The 15,347-nt window shown below is 36.7% G+C and overlaps 1 protein-coding gene across 5 annotated transcripts in view; it reads left to right on the forward strand.

Annotated features, from left to right (window-relative positions):
* The window catches only part of RAD51B (RAD51 paralog B), a 641,285-nt gene that overhangs the window by 171,210 nt on the left and 454,728 nt on the right, over window positions 1-15,347 (forward strand). The window lies entirely within an intron of this gene.

Below are 15,347 nucleotides of genomic sequence, written 5' to 3' on the forward strand. Positions count from 1 at the left end.
CATTTGTGAGGGTTTAGAGCTACATATGGTATTCCTGTATTTAGCTTTGAATATTTCTTTAAACATAAGTAAATGTAGAAAGAGTAAGACTGCTTTTCAACACATGCTCTTATTTTTCTCTCCTCACACATTTCCTTATTTTAAAATCTCTTAATGTTTGTTTTCATTCTGTACTACAAACACCACATTTTCCCCCCCATTTGGATGCTTTTGAGTGTAAAATGCCACTTAACATCAGCACTTCTGCCAACTTTCATTCAGTCTTCCAGCTTTATTTGGATGACATTTCCACGGATAATTTTGTGAAGTTTTTCAAGTAGAAGTTGTATTTAAATCATGCAGTCTTCAATTTGGTGTATCCTAAAAGATAACAAAGCCCATTGAATTGTCTTGTTCTTCAGGCTAAATAGAAAGCACCAGGAGGGCAGAGGGCTATGGTTTAGACTTTTTTGGTCCCTTCATAGCCCTCCCCACAGGCAACTGCACACAGGAAGACTGCTTCAGGGAGCCTGTTGATGGATTAATGATCCTCTCCTTTTCAGTCTCTGCTAGGCTGAGGAGGCAATGGAGCTGAATCATCCCTGACGGGGAAAAATGAATGCTCCGGAAAGCATTCATATTCTGGCTGAATGTAACCTGCTAGCTATGAAGCATTTTCATCAAGTTTATTTATGAAAGCTTCATTATGGAAAGTAGTTGATAAAGATTGTGTTTGATCCTGTTGTTCCTAAGAAAGACCTCTTTCTTTCTTTCTCTTTCTTTCTTTCTTTCTTTCTTTCTTTCTTTCTTTCTTTCTTTCTTTCTTTTTAAATCTGAGATAAAATTGGATCGTATACATTAATTTTCCTTGACTTACCGATATGACCACTGTTTTGACTATTTGATAGTGTAGTTTGCGGGAGCTTTTGTTTATTTTTTTAGTGCATCTTGCTTGAGTCAAAAACATAATTAGAAAAATTTTACAGGGAACTATTCCTAATCTTGCAATTACTGACCCTTTTATATACCACTGGAAGATAGAATTTGTCAGAACTCTTTTTGACCCAGAACAGATTAGACTTTTGTTTTTATTTTTATTTTATTTAAAAAAATGTTTATTTACTTTGAGAAAGAGAGAGTGAACAAGGGAGGGGCAGAGAGAGAGGGAGAGGGAGAATCCCAAGCAGGCTCCACCCTGTCAGCACAGAGCCCTATGTGGGGCTTAATCTCATGAACTGTGAAATCATGAACTGAGCTGAAATCAAGAGCCAGACGCTTCTTCTGCTGAACCACCCAGGTTAAAGGTTATTTGCCTCCTCAGGTCTATAACAATAAGTCAGGAAGATAATTATTTATATAATTCCATGTGATGCAAAATTATCATCATCTAGAGTTAGTTAAATAATGGATGTCCCTTGTGCACATATGCAGGCAGACCCACATACCACTTGCAGCCAAAAAGGTAAATCTGTCATTTTAAAGTCCCCCAGAGTAAAGGCTATGCTAGACAGTTACAAAAAAGCCCTTTGGGGAACAAGAGTAGCCATATAATTTTTTTTCAAGTTTTTCTCTGGCAGTTTACCCAGAGAATTGGGGGGGGTGGGGGGGGGGTGGGGAGCTCATCTGAAGAGCCTGGTGTTACTAATGTTGCAAATTAGGTAAATTTACCATCATGTACCTTGGATTTCAAGCAGAAGGATTTAGGCTTCCAAAGTTAAATACATCCTAAATCTGTGGTGGGGATAGGTTTGCTTCCCAGTTGCAATAAGATTTCTGATTCTTTTGGATTCTGATAATTTAATTTACCTATTTCCTCTCACATAAATAAAACTGCTTGGGAGTTTATATTCATGGATTTCATCCTTTTATCTTTTATTTCCAGGGTCTGACTTTTGTTTTCTTTTTTTTCCCTCTTATTTTTAAAGATAAAAACTTAAGGTATTTGTTTATTAGGAAGGTTGGCAGGATGTCAGTTTTAAAGTACTCAGAGTGAGCTGTTTTTGCTTTATACACATGCTCAGATACTCTGTAAAAACATGAACTAATACAAGGAAAACATCTCTAAAAAGTGAAGACTTACTTTCTCACCAACTTACAGATTCTGAGTTATATTCTTGGGTGGGATATGTAAGGAAGAAAATATAACATTAACCTCCCCTTGTTGAGTACTAATATACAAGGAAATCTTACCTTGTTACTATTTTACAACTCCCAATACCTCAGAAGGTGGATTCCAGTTGCCATTTAAAAAATTAACTCTATTTCTAAAGGAAAAAGTACTTCTAGAGTTGGATAGGAAAGAACAATCAGAGCAGCTTCCTTATCTCCCCACTTCCTTTTGCTTGACTGTATTAGGAATGGTTGGGGCAGCAAGAGCTGCCACTGATATTGTGGACACTGAGAGGGCCATGTCTTCCTCTGGGAGAATGGAAAATACTATACCCTGATGAGAGGCCCCGGGGTATAATGGATATGCTCAGAGAGATTAAATGAATTTGAAAGTGAGAGTTAGAAAAAATGTGGTATTTTATGTTCATAATCTCATCCCTCTGGGAGAGCTGTGCCTCCTTATTTTGGAGTATAAAAAGGTGGGCACAGTCGTCAGAGGTCTATTATTATTACCTTCTTGTTATTGACCTTGATACCAACTTATTAATGATATAGACTAAGATTTATAACAATACCACATTCAGGTATCTTTGCAAAACAAAAAAAAATATCAGGATTAGTTAAAGCTGGAAATTACAAGTGACATAGGATTCTTTCCTAGAAGATGGTAATGATTAAAGATTGGTTATATGGTAGATTTCAAACCCTAAGGATTAAGATTGTGGTCAATGGAACAAACACAGATTATGTCAAGATGTAGAAATTTTGCTAAGATTGTTTATATACTCTGTTATTTTCTCCTTTTTTTGCTCTGTGTGATTTCATGTCACATTTTAAATCTCTAAATGATGCTCTGTTGTCATATAGTATGTTAGTAAGTATATGGTATTTGAAATGTGTGGCTATTGTAAATCAAACTTGTAGAGAAAAAAAAGTAAACTGTTGCCGTCATTATATACACAATAGTTGAAAATATATAAATTATGTGGATTACAGACATGAGAGCCTTTAGAGAGAAGATTCAATTGAAACCATTGTACCCCAGTCCTTAATAACTTAAATGCAAATTCTGGCACATATCCAGAAACTAAGGTTCAATTAAGTGCAATTGTTTCATCTTACAAAATAATTTTCCCACCAAGAAATCTTGGCAGCCATATCGATGACTTCTCATGAGAGAGGCAGATGGGACTATAAAGGATCCTGAGATCTATTTTTTTTAAATACTTTCTAATTCCTCATTTTTTTTTTCATGTCGGGAGAAACCAGGCCTAGAAACCAAGCACCCTAAATTTTCCTCTGGTTTTCCAATCGTGAGTCTCCTTAACTCTAGTTGTCTCTTACCTGCTCTGATGTTATAATTTGTAGTGATGGCATAAGTGGATACAATAGAAGTAGAAATTGGATATGATCTAGATGACAGTTTATGGGCTTAGTTTCAAAGACCATTTTTACCTGGAAAATAAATAAGAAAGGTTAACAGACATTTTCCAACGATCGGTGGTTTATCTGTTCCTTGTGTTCCACCTTGACCTAGCATTAGTCTCTCAGGAACCTCTAAAACCTTTCTTGCCTCTGTCAGAATTCATTTTTTCCCCCTGAAGAGATCAAAGCTTTTATGGGCATTATTTATTGTAGCCCCACAATATTCTAGGAAGCGAAGCAGAGGTTACGTGGCTCAATCTTTATTTTTAAAGCCAAGTGAGGAACAGATAAATCTCTTCAGTAACCTTACAAAATCAGGCCTTGGTAGAGGCAGAAATAGTCTCGTTAGTCAGAAACATCTAATTCTGGCCCTCTGACTAAGATACCATAGATTGTTTGGCCTTTCTCTAAACAGGCCTGTGACACTTAGAGTGTGTGGAAAGTATGTGCTTCCGTCAAAGAGTTTTGCTGTGTAGTTATTCTTTGCCTGTTAAAGTAATAACTTGAGAACTGAAGAAAATAGAAAGAACAACCAAGCCTTATTCCAGCCTGAGCACTTAGTAAATGGGCGCTTCAGACAGAGAATACTTTTATTTCCTTGGGAGTACTTCTCTGTTGTTATACTCCACTTAGGAAGAGTTTTTCTTCAGGGCATGGCTGATCTTGAGAAATTTGGGGGGAGGGTTTGTTTGTCTTTTTCATTAAAGCTTTATATGTGAAAATTAGACTTATGAGATAATGTACATTACAATATTAGACCACACTGAAATAACTGGGGAGAGACTGAAAAATTCTACATTTTAAAATGTAGATTTGGTGCCTTTTTTTCCTTTTTTCTTTTTTACCTGAAAGTCATGGCAAAAATGACTTCTATTTTAAAATTGCCTGATTCAGCAGTACATATTGCTATTCATTAAAGTTCTTAAGAAAACTAAATTGTTTGCTTTATAACAAATATTCTGTTAAAATAATTTTTCAAGTCTATTTTCTTTAGAATATTTATCACTCAGTGGTTTTCAGTTTATGATTTTAATTGTTTTATTCCTGTTTTAGTTTTTTTTTGTTTTTTGTTTTTTGCTTTGAGTATCCATAATGTTGTTTTGGAATTTTTAACACAAGACAGGAGTTGTTTTTCTTCTTTCCTTTTCTGTAAGGGCTGCTTCTCAAATTAACCTGCATGCCCAAACCTGTGTTATAATTCAGAAGGAGCAATGGAATCTATTGCATACGATCTTTTGTAAAGCCAGGCCAGCACCACTGTCCTCCTGATCTCTTAAACATTGCAATTTTTGTAAACTTTTCCATGTGCTTCCAGCATCTCCAATTTGTGAACGAATCTCACTATATTTATCCCTGTTGTATACGTCCACATGTTTGTTTTGCAGCATAATAAGACTTGACAGATATAAATTTTTCCATATGCTCCATCTTGTAGAGATAAACAACGTGTGTGCTGTACATTTCCCTCAGCTTTGAAGGCTGACTTATGAAAGAAACAATTCCATAGGATATTATAGTCGGTTTTGGAAAGTCATTCACACAAGCATGTCCTCCATGAAAGGGAAGGTAGCTGAATTTTCACCCTTTTAATATTAGCTGGTTAATTGAACTTTTTTCTAAGGGACTGAGAGCAACTTAACTGCTTTTAGTTTTTCAAAGATTTACCAGAACAATGCAGACCTGTTTTTGAAAGTCTTTAAAAGTACTAGTTAACATAATGACCATTTTGTGGAGTAAGTTCTCTCATTCCCTGAGCAGTTTATTTTGGCTACAGGGATTAATGAAATAGCTTTGGATTTCCTAATAATTTCCTCTTTTATTATTTACAAATTAAAAAGTTGACATTATCATGTAATGATATGTAAGGTATTCATATTTGGTGGTTGTCTATAGAAAGAATATTTATGATTCATTCATAAGCAGTTATTTATTTTATTTTTGGTTCGCCTAGGAAATCAAGTCTTTCTGACCAGTTTTATTTGTGAAAGTTGACGCAAATATCTTTATTCTTAGCTTGATGTCCTTTTTTACCCAAATAAATATCTGTTGCCTCCATTTCTTTCCCCCAAGAGGCAAAGGTGCTTTTATCAGTTGCTTTTCTAAACGCTTTGGGGCCTATTTCATAAGTTTTCTTTATTCTTTTCCTTTTTAAGTTTATTTATTCTGAGAGAGAGAGAGAGAGAGAGAGAGAGAGTGCATGAGCAGAGGAGGGGCAGAGAGAGAGGGAGAGAGAGAGAATTCCAGGTAGTCTCTGCACTATCATGCAGGGCTTGAAATTATGAACCGTGAGATCATGACCTGAGCCAAAATCAAGAGTCAAATGCTTAACCAATGGAGCCACCTAGGCGGCCCTCTTTTTTTTTTTAATGTTGTGTTTATTTTTGAGAGAGAGAGAAATAGAGAGACAGAGTGTGAGTCAGGAAGGGGCAGAGACAGGTAGACACAGAACCCAAAGCAGGCTCCAGGCTCTGAGATGTCAGACAGCCCGACGTGGGGCTTGAACTCACGAACCATGAGATCCAGACCTGAGCCGAACTCAGACGCTTAACCGACTGAGCCATCCAGGTGCCCCCCCAACCCATTAGTTTTCTATTGTTAACTGCAAACTTGGTTACATAAAAAATTCTGACTGTAATATTTGTAGGTTTATTTTTATTTTTGTTGTCTCTAATACACAAGGTTTACCATATTTTCTAAGAGGTTTTTAACTTAGAAAACTCAAAATTTGTAGTAAATCTGGTGGTATTAGCAACAATGTGTAGGACGAGGTTCTTGGTGAGTGATGTGCTAGATCCAGCCCCTGCAAGCTCCCAAGAGCCAATTATTACATTTTCAGAAACGTTGTCAGTTGGTTATCATTACAAATTAAATGATATAAACTTATAATTAAATAAATGATATTGAAAAAAATGCCCCCAAAAGAAAAAAAAATGCTCAAAACTCATTACCTCATAATTCTTTTTACTACATCTTACTATTATTTATGTTCTTGAAATTATTTGTGTCTCTTGCATCTGTATTGAAAATACTATGTAGTGGTGTGATATTACCGCACATCTCTTCCAACTCCATGTTTACTGAGGTCCTATGGGCAACTTGAAATCAGCCACAGTAGACTGGAAATCGGCAAACCCAAATCAGGACTTGATTTGTTGTTTTGTTAATTGTCTAGACTTAAGAAAGTGATGGAGAAAATTTTAGTAATCCAGATTAAACCTGAAGTGTGTCAACTCGACCGCCATTAGTATTATGCATGGCATAGAAAACTTGAGAAAATACTCTTCCAATATTTGAAACTCTTATCCAGTTCAGCAAAGAAGTAGTTTGCATCATGGACAAATGAATGAGTGAAGTTCTGACATGTCTGTGTTCACTTTCTTTTTACTCATTAACTTGAATAGAACCACCAACTAGCTACAGCACAATTGTAAGAATGATAAATTACTCTGAGTATACCAGACATCAGATGCGAAATACATCAGTAATCCTTTTATGCTACTCGCAAACACTCCGCCTCTTTTCCAACTCATATATGACTTCAGACTTCCTGTCTTAGCTCTAAAGGTTGTCGTTAAAGGGTATGACAAATTCGTTTGCAAAGTGTTCAGTCATCCACATCCATCTCTTTGACCACAAATTACCTTAGGATGGTGTTACAAAATGTTTGTGGGAAAAGAGGAAACATCATAATACTGGATTTATGAAATCATAGCTTTCCTTCCTTGGAGGCATAATTCTATTATTTAGCCCACTTTTGGGAGGTAATTTAGATTGGTTAATTTACATATCTAAGGGGAAAATGGCTTTATTCCATGGAATTGTTTTCCCTAGCCTGTAGGATAGCATAGGTATACAATATACACAAGTAAGTGTGGGTGAGACTCTCATTTGGTTAAAGTGTGGCTTCTAAGCCCTGAGTGACCAGAAGGTTTCGAAATACATTCGGGATTCTGTCACACACATGCTCCTTATAATGGGATAATCGGGTCAAGCCCCTACCTTCAGAAACTTTGTAACTGTGTTCATTGATGTTTCCCAAACTTCAGTCAGTTGAGTATCACCCTCATCATTTTTGTCATATCCATGTACCTCTTGTACCTTAATTTACTTAGTAATTTTTTAGAGTGACTTTTTCTTTTACACTTAGCTTTATCTTAAGTGATAATACCCATGAAGTCTTGAGTTTAAGGTAACAGTAATTTTTTTCTTTGATGCTTATGAAAATATTGCCTACAAATTACAACTTTTAAAATTTTGCCCTTGTAATACTAATGGTATGTGTCCACTTTGGGAAATATGTTAGTAGTGGTAATAGGTAGTCATTAGGCTAAATAGTTTTATTTATTTCTCATGTCAGTTTTATGAAGTAGGCATTGCTATCTTCGTTTAATAAATGAGGAAACTGAGAAATTAGAGAAGTAACTTGCCCAGGGTCATGGGCAAGCCAGAATTTACCTGACCAAGATCCATACTAACCTTTGCTACTCACAGCGTGGTTTGTGGACCAGCAGTATTAGCATCACCTGGGAGCTTGTTGGAACTGCAAAAGCTCTGGCCCTACTTTAGACCTAAGTAATCAAACTCTGCATTTTAACAAGTTCCAGGTGATTCTCATGCACCTTAAGGTTTGAGAAGTCTTGACCTAGACTCCAGAGCATTCTGCGTCTCAGAGCTGGATGACTCAGTCATTGATTTGGCTGGTCTCCTTTTCTGTCTGCAGCGTTATTTTCTTCATGTCCTCCTGCTGCTTTTTTTTTTTTAATTTTTTTTAACGTTATTCATTTTTTTTTCTTGAGAGACAGAGCACGAGTGGGGGAGGGGCACAGAGAGAAAGGGAGACACAGAATCCAAAGCAGGCTCCAGGCTCCCAGCTGTCAGCACAGAACCTGATGTGGGGATCGAACTCACAGACCGCGAGATCATGACCTGAGCCAAAGTCAGATACTTAACTGACTGAGCCACCCAGGTGCCTGGGTACATGTCCTGCTACTTTGAGGTACAGCTATTTTTAAGAAACATGGTATTGATGGGAAGGCAGGAGATAATATTCTCCATCATTTTGATTATTTTCTCTCCTAAAGCCAGCTTTTGTCCGCTTTCCTTCTTTCTTTAATTGGGTTAACAAGACTTGGCTGAAATACCAACATTTTCACTCTTGTTTCCTTCCCTGGCCAAGTTCTTGCCCTTTGGAATGATCTGGTGGCCTGTTTGCCACCTACCGTAAACCTACGTAGGCCCTGAGAACTGTCTGCAGAGCTACAACTAATTTTCAATTATTTTTGAATGGTTTTAATAGTATGTATACCATCCTGACTCTTGGCTTCTTTCCTTCTCCCTCTGGCTCTCTGCTACTCGGCTCTTTATTGCTTCCTTTTCTCTGCACTATGGTGTGCCTACCCCCGCATCGGTGAGGCCTGTTTCCATTCTGCCATGTGTCTTGCTCTCACAGTTCTAAGTTTGACACAAGCAACAACTCAGGAGACATCATAAAGACAATCTTCTGGAAATGGTCAAAGTGTTGGGAATTTGCTGGTCAAATCTGGGAGTATCAGGAATTGCTGTGACTGGTCAGTATGGCTGGCTATAAATTCTGAAGTATTCCAATGCATCATGAGCATTTCATCAGCATATTGTTTTTGTGGTTTCTTCATAGAATTTCTCTGTGAATACTATGCCTGGAGGAGTCTGCAGGATTTCTAGACACCACACCCAGGTTGTATAGTCACAGGCCCTCTTTCTGGTATTTATGTAGTTGTTTATTCGATCTCCAAGATGACTAGTTATTTGAGATGAGTAGAAGTTGGGCCTACTTATAACAGTAGAGCTTGCCTTCTTGCTCACTGATGGCCAGATACACAGGCCATAATAGTATTTCATTTTCTTGACTTTGAATAGTGCTAAAGGGGAGTTGACTCATTAGAATTACAAAAGGTCCTGGAAGAAAACGATATTATTCATTACATTTTGTAAAGTGGAAAACAAAGAGGAATAGTTGTTTCTTACCATAGTAATTTCAGACTCTGAAAGATTTGTTTAGAGTCTTTCAGCCAACTGTAGACACACCTGTCCCAACCCAGATTTTTTTAATGGTCTCCAGCTTTCAAATAATTTAGAATTGAGGTCCTCCCTCCCCTGCTCCTTTCTGCCACATTTTTTTGTACACACCCTTCTTCCCTCCCCTTTGCCATACTTTTGTTTCCTTGAGAAAAGGAGAGTCCCTCTTAGAGTATAGAATAAACATTTCTTTGTGATGTGTGACTTATTTATGCTTTAGGGGTTGTCAGTGTATACACAACAGAGAAGGTGATGGGAGCCCCTGGGCATGCCAAGTCAGCATTTTGTGCATGTTAAGGCCAAAGAGCACGTTAAACAGGCTGAAAAAATTTTAACAAGTCAGAACATTTTACAATTTCCATATTTATCAAACATGTCAGGGGATGGGATCACAAAGCCTTCCAGGGATTAACTGCCTCTAGGACTTCAACTGTTTTATTAAGATGGAGGAAGCCAAGTTCTCAACACCCCATGATTTGCTGTAATAACCACAAGAGTTAGAATGTAGGTGATCCTTGTTGAGTGAAAGGTAATCCCAAGGCTAAAATGCTCCTTGAATGAAAAAAAAAAAAAATCAACAGATGAACTGTGTGGGAATTTACCTGCTAGAGCTTTGCAGTTTTAAGTTTATTTACCTAGAGCTTCAGTCTTATTAGTTCTTTGGTTAGTGGTTCTTGACCTTTGACACTTAAGAGCTTAGACTATGAAGTCTAAGTAGAGGATGTTCAGAAACATGCATTCTCAAAGAGTGGCAGCCATTGGCTTTTGGGGGCTTGGCAAAGCATCCTGGAGTTATTATTTGTTTTCAAATTTTTGGGGTTTGGCAGGTCTAAGATGTACTTTGCCAAGCACTTTCCTTTGAATTTTAGTACAGGAATATTTTGGGTGGAATTTAATTGTGTTATTGGTGATTCATTTGAATTATACCGATCAGAATGCTGTTTTGGAAAAGATATTTGATGACTGAGGAATATTAGGAACTTTACAAACAGTTTTCTGGTACCAGCTTTTTCTTAGATGGGGATAAAAATGGAATTCAAGCCCCAAATATTTTCAGTGAGATTTGGAACTTGGAATTTTTAAGTGGTAGTTTCCAATTCTGTCTGTATCACTTTTTCCACAAAAGCAAACCAGACCCTACTTCTCTGGCTTGATATGCAAATCTTTAGAAAAGTTGCAGAGCTGATCTGCAAACTTGGGCCAACAGTTAATTTGAAAATTAATGTTAGAAAAAAGGTTTTCAACAAGTAAGTAGAGAGAACAACCCTCTTCTGGAGAAATAAGTTGGAATTAAAAAAAAAAAAAATACAAAAAACAGCCCAAGGAGGCATAGGGCAGATTTTTGGTTCCAAAGACAAATTACTAGCCATGGCAAAACCCCAGAGACGACTTATGTTATATAAGGTGCCATGAGGTAGCTTTTCCATTACAGTCTGTAGAAAAGGTTGTAAAAGAAGGAAGCATGCTGAGACTTTACAAATGAGGACTAAGCTATAAATTTTTTACAGAACAGGGAAAGGATATGGCTAAATATTGCCCTGAACTTCTTATTGCTCATCGGGTTGCAACAAAGCATGAAGATAAAAGCAGGTTTCTTCTTGTCTACTGTCAGCTTCTTATCTTTTGTAATTGGCCTGGAGAAAGCAGTGAATGAGCACTTGAATGACTTCTCACTGTCTCCTTGAGAAAACAACAGTGAAATAAGCATTCAGCAGAAGGAAAACACATTTTAAACAAACTGACATGGATGTCTTCACGTTCAAATTATTTTGAAACCAACTGGTAGGAACTGCTGGGAAATTCTAATCCTGAATTCTGCAGACCAGTGTGAGGACAGAGTAATGTAGTAGACTCTTCTTCACTTCAAATGGTGGGCCCAGGAGGTTATAAGCATATCATTGGGCTAGTGTTGGTGGTTTTCTTTATTCCCTTAATCCTCATGTTATTTAAACCGTTTAAAATGCTAAAGAAGCATGAAGAGCTGTTCTGAGTCCTGGCACTGGTTAAGCTGGTGAGAGTATTAGGTGACCTGTAGAGATCCACACTAGTGTAGGTCTAAAGTGTTTTATTTAGGCCAATTTCCATGTATTTCTTAAAGTAATTCTAAGTGTTTCTTTCAGTGTAAGAAAAAAAGTCATGTTTATCTTCTTAAACCTTGGTCCTGCTTATCTTAAAACAGACAACTTCGTTAGCATAACCTTTTTTTTTTCCTTTTCTGTTTCTCTGCCCTTTGCTTTGTCCCTCCCCCCTTCCCTTTCTTACTAGTAATAAACTAATTAGTGAGTGCTTATCAATGACCACTAGGAACATTGTGACATTTTACTTTTTGCCACTGTAGTCTGTTCCAGCAGGCATGATTTGTGTGAAGTTAATAGGAAAGGATGGATCTCATGAATCTGATAGTATTACTTTTAAGAAAATTGAAGTGATTTATTGGATTGTTGAGGGTATACCTTAGGTTTGGATAATAGCAAATATAGGTAAACATTTTGAGGGAAGCTCTTGTTTCATACTTTTTATCTCCCATAGTGCTTTTACACAGTAGAACCTGAGTGAATAATTGTCACTGATTCTAATTCAGCTAATTTTTGTATATGAGGGATGATATTTAATTCTGTACTTTAATATGTAATCCAGGAATGGTGAACAACATTTTGTGCCCAAAATCCATTTGTCTTACAGTAAACAAAAACCAATGAGGATAGTTGAGTTTAGTTTTTATTAAGTTTTTTTTTTTTTTTTTTTTTTTTTTTTGAGAAGCATAAAATGTTCAGCATTTGAAATTAACATCAAGGAGCAAAGTATTTTCATGAGTACGTTTGTGAAACAATTGTGAAAAACAATTAGATCTTTGTTTATTACTGTCCTCTAGTAGGTATTAGTGACAGGGGGACAAGCCAGGGTGTAATATGGGATAGGAGAAAAGAGAGGGTCTTAGCTCAGTGTGCCATAACAAAATACTGTAGACTGGCTGGATCAAACAACAGATATTTATTTCTCATGTTTCTGGAGGCTGGGACATCTAAGACCAAGGTACCTGCAGATTCAGTTTTTGGTGAGGGCTCTTTTCCTGTCTTATAGATATGCTGTTCATGGTCTGTATTCACATTGCATGAAGAAAGCAAGATCTCTGTGTTCCTCTTGTTATAAGGGCACTAATCCCATCATGAGGATCCCACCTTTGTGACCTAATCCATGAATAATTACCTCCCAAAGGTCCCACTTCCCTATACAATCACATTGGGGGTTAGGGCTATATGACTTTTCGGGGGGTACATTCAGCCCATAATAGCAAGATAGGCAAGCCCTCATGGATGAGCCCTCAAAGCCCTTCTTTGCTTTAAAAGAAAAGTCTAATAGATTTAAGGGCTTGGAATTATTAGTTTTTAGAAATATAAATATTTTAATTCTTTCTTCGATTCTGGACACAGAGGCTTTCCTCAACGCTTCTCAGTTTCCACCACCACCCCTTTCCCCCTTAGATTTAACAGCAGCATCACCAGAAACCCTGGCTTTCTCCTATGGAAATAGTAGAACATGGTATCTCATTGTAGAGAAAAAGGCTCTGTGGAATAGCTTGCTGATCTTGTAGCCTTTGGAAACATTGCTTCTAAAAAACTTTAGAGCCATCTACAAACTTTGTGCTTTTCAGTTATTAATAATTGATATTTCTCTACAAATCAGATAGAATTATGTTATGGTCCAGTTTAAGCTCATTGGATGAAAGATCTTCCATTCTAGTATAGTGTTTATAATCTGTCGTTTTTATTTGTTTTTATTTTTTTAATGTTTATTTTTATTTTTGAGAGAGTGCAAGCAGGGCGAGGGGCAGAGAGAAGGGGACAGAGGATCTGAAGCGGGCTTTGCACTGACAGCAGAGAGCCTGGTATGGGGCTTGAACTCACCACTGCAAGATCATGACCTGAGCTGAAGTTGGATGCTCAACTGACTGAGCCACCCCTGGTGCCCCAATATGTGTCATTTTTAAAAAGTTAAAATAGGATAAGGGAATTCTTCAGGATTTAAAAAATTGTAACATTTCCAGTGTTTCTACCATATTAAAAAGTCACATCACATCATATGCTCACATGTTTATTATAACCCTTATTATTATAAGTTATTATATTATATAATATATAACACATAATATTATATATAATAAATATATAACATTTATTTTATATTATATTTAATAATATATAATATATAATATTATAAGTGTTTTGTGTGTGTGTGTGTGTGTATGTGTGGTGAGAACTTATAAGATCTATTCTCTTAGCAGCTTTCAAATATATAATACAGTATAACCTATAGTCACCATGCTGTACATCAGATCCCCAGAACTTACTCATCTTAAAACTACAAGCTGGTACCTTTAACTATGTTCACTTCCTCACTCCCTAAGCCCTTGGCAGCCACCAGCCAGCTCTCTATTTCTATGAGTTCAGCTTTTTATAGATTCCACATATAAGTGAGTTCACATAATATTTGTTTTTATTTCACTTAGCATAAGTGGATGGACCTCAGGGTCCATCTGTGCTGTAGCAAATGTCAGGATTTCCTTCTTTTTTTTATAGCTGAGTAATATTCATATAGATGGATGGATGGATGGATGGATGTCCTTCTTTTTTTATAGCTGAGTAATATTCCTATGGATGGATGGATGGATAGATAGACAGACAGACAGATATCACATTCATCCATCCATTGACGGATGCTTAGGTCTTAGCTCTTGTGAACAATGCTGCACTGAAAATGGGAGTGCAGCTATCTGTTTGAGATAGTGATTTTATGTCCCTCAGGTATATACCCAGAGGTGGAATTGCTGGGTTATATGATAGTTCTATTTTGATGTTCTGTTTTTAAGGAAACTCCATACTGTTTTCCATAGTAGCTGTATCAATTTACAATCCCTCCCATAGTGCACACGGGTTCCCTTTTTCCCACATCCTCGCTAGCACTTGTTATCTCTTGTCTTTTTGAGGATATCCATTGGAATAGGTGTAAGGTGATATTTCATTGTTGTTTTAATTTGCACTTCCCTGATGGTCAGTGATCTTGAGCACCTTTTCATGTACCTGTTGGCATTTGAGTATCTTCTTTGGAAAAATGTCTGTGCAGGTCTTTTGCCCATTTTTAATTGGATTATTTGGGTTTTTTTGCTATTGAGTGTATGAGTTCTTTATATATTTTGGATATTAACCCCTTATCAGCTATGTGGTTTGCAAATATTTTCTTCCATTTGGTAGATCCCTTTGCATTTTGTTCATCATTTGTTTTGCTGAGAACTCTTAACTTTTTAAGGTATTTCTGATATTTTTCCATGTAATTTCATGTAATTAGAATCATGCTGTATAAAACAGTGTCTTGACTTGCTATTGTTTTTGTTGATCATGATTTTGTGTTCTCAATCTGAGTAATTAGTGTGCCAGGCACTATGTTAAGCATTTTACAAATATTATCTCCTCTTATTGATACCATGAGGGTAGATATTATTGTGCCTTGAGCTTATGATTCAGGGAATGTATATAAATGAGTCTGTTTCTTTAAGTGGGCTCCACTGTGTAGAGGAAATGCATACGACAGGAAGGAAAGCTAGACATTTTTCACACTGTGCTTTTCTTTTGTTCCTTCTGTCTCCCTTTCTCTTTCAATTTTTCTCATTCTCTTTCTTTTTCAATCTTTCTCATTCTCTTTTCTCTCTCTTCTTTCTTTTTCTTTTGTTTTCTCTTTTGCTTTCTCTTTCTCTTGATCTTTCTCTCATTCACTCTTTCTCTTGC

Source organism: Panthera tigris, chromosome B3, assembly GCF_018350195.1.
Source record: "Panthera tigris isolate Pti1 chromosome B3, P.tigris_Pti1_mat1.1, whole genome shotgun sequence".
NCBI lineage: Eukaryota > Metazoa > Chordata > Mammalia > Carnivora > Felidae > Panthera > Panthera tigris.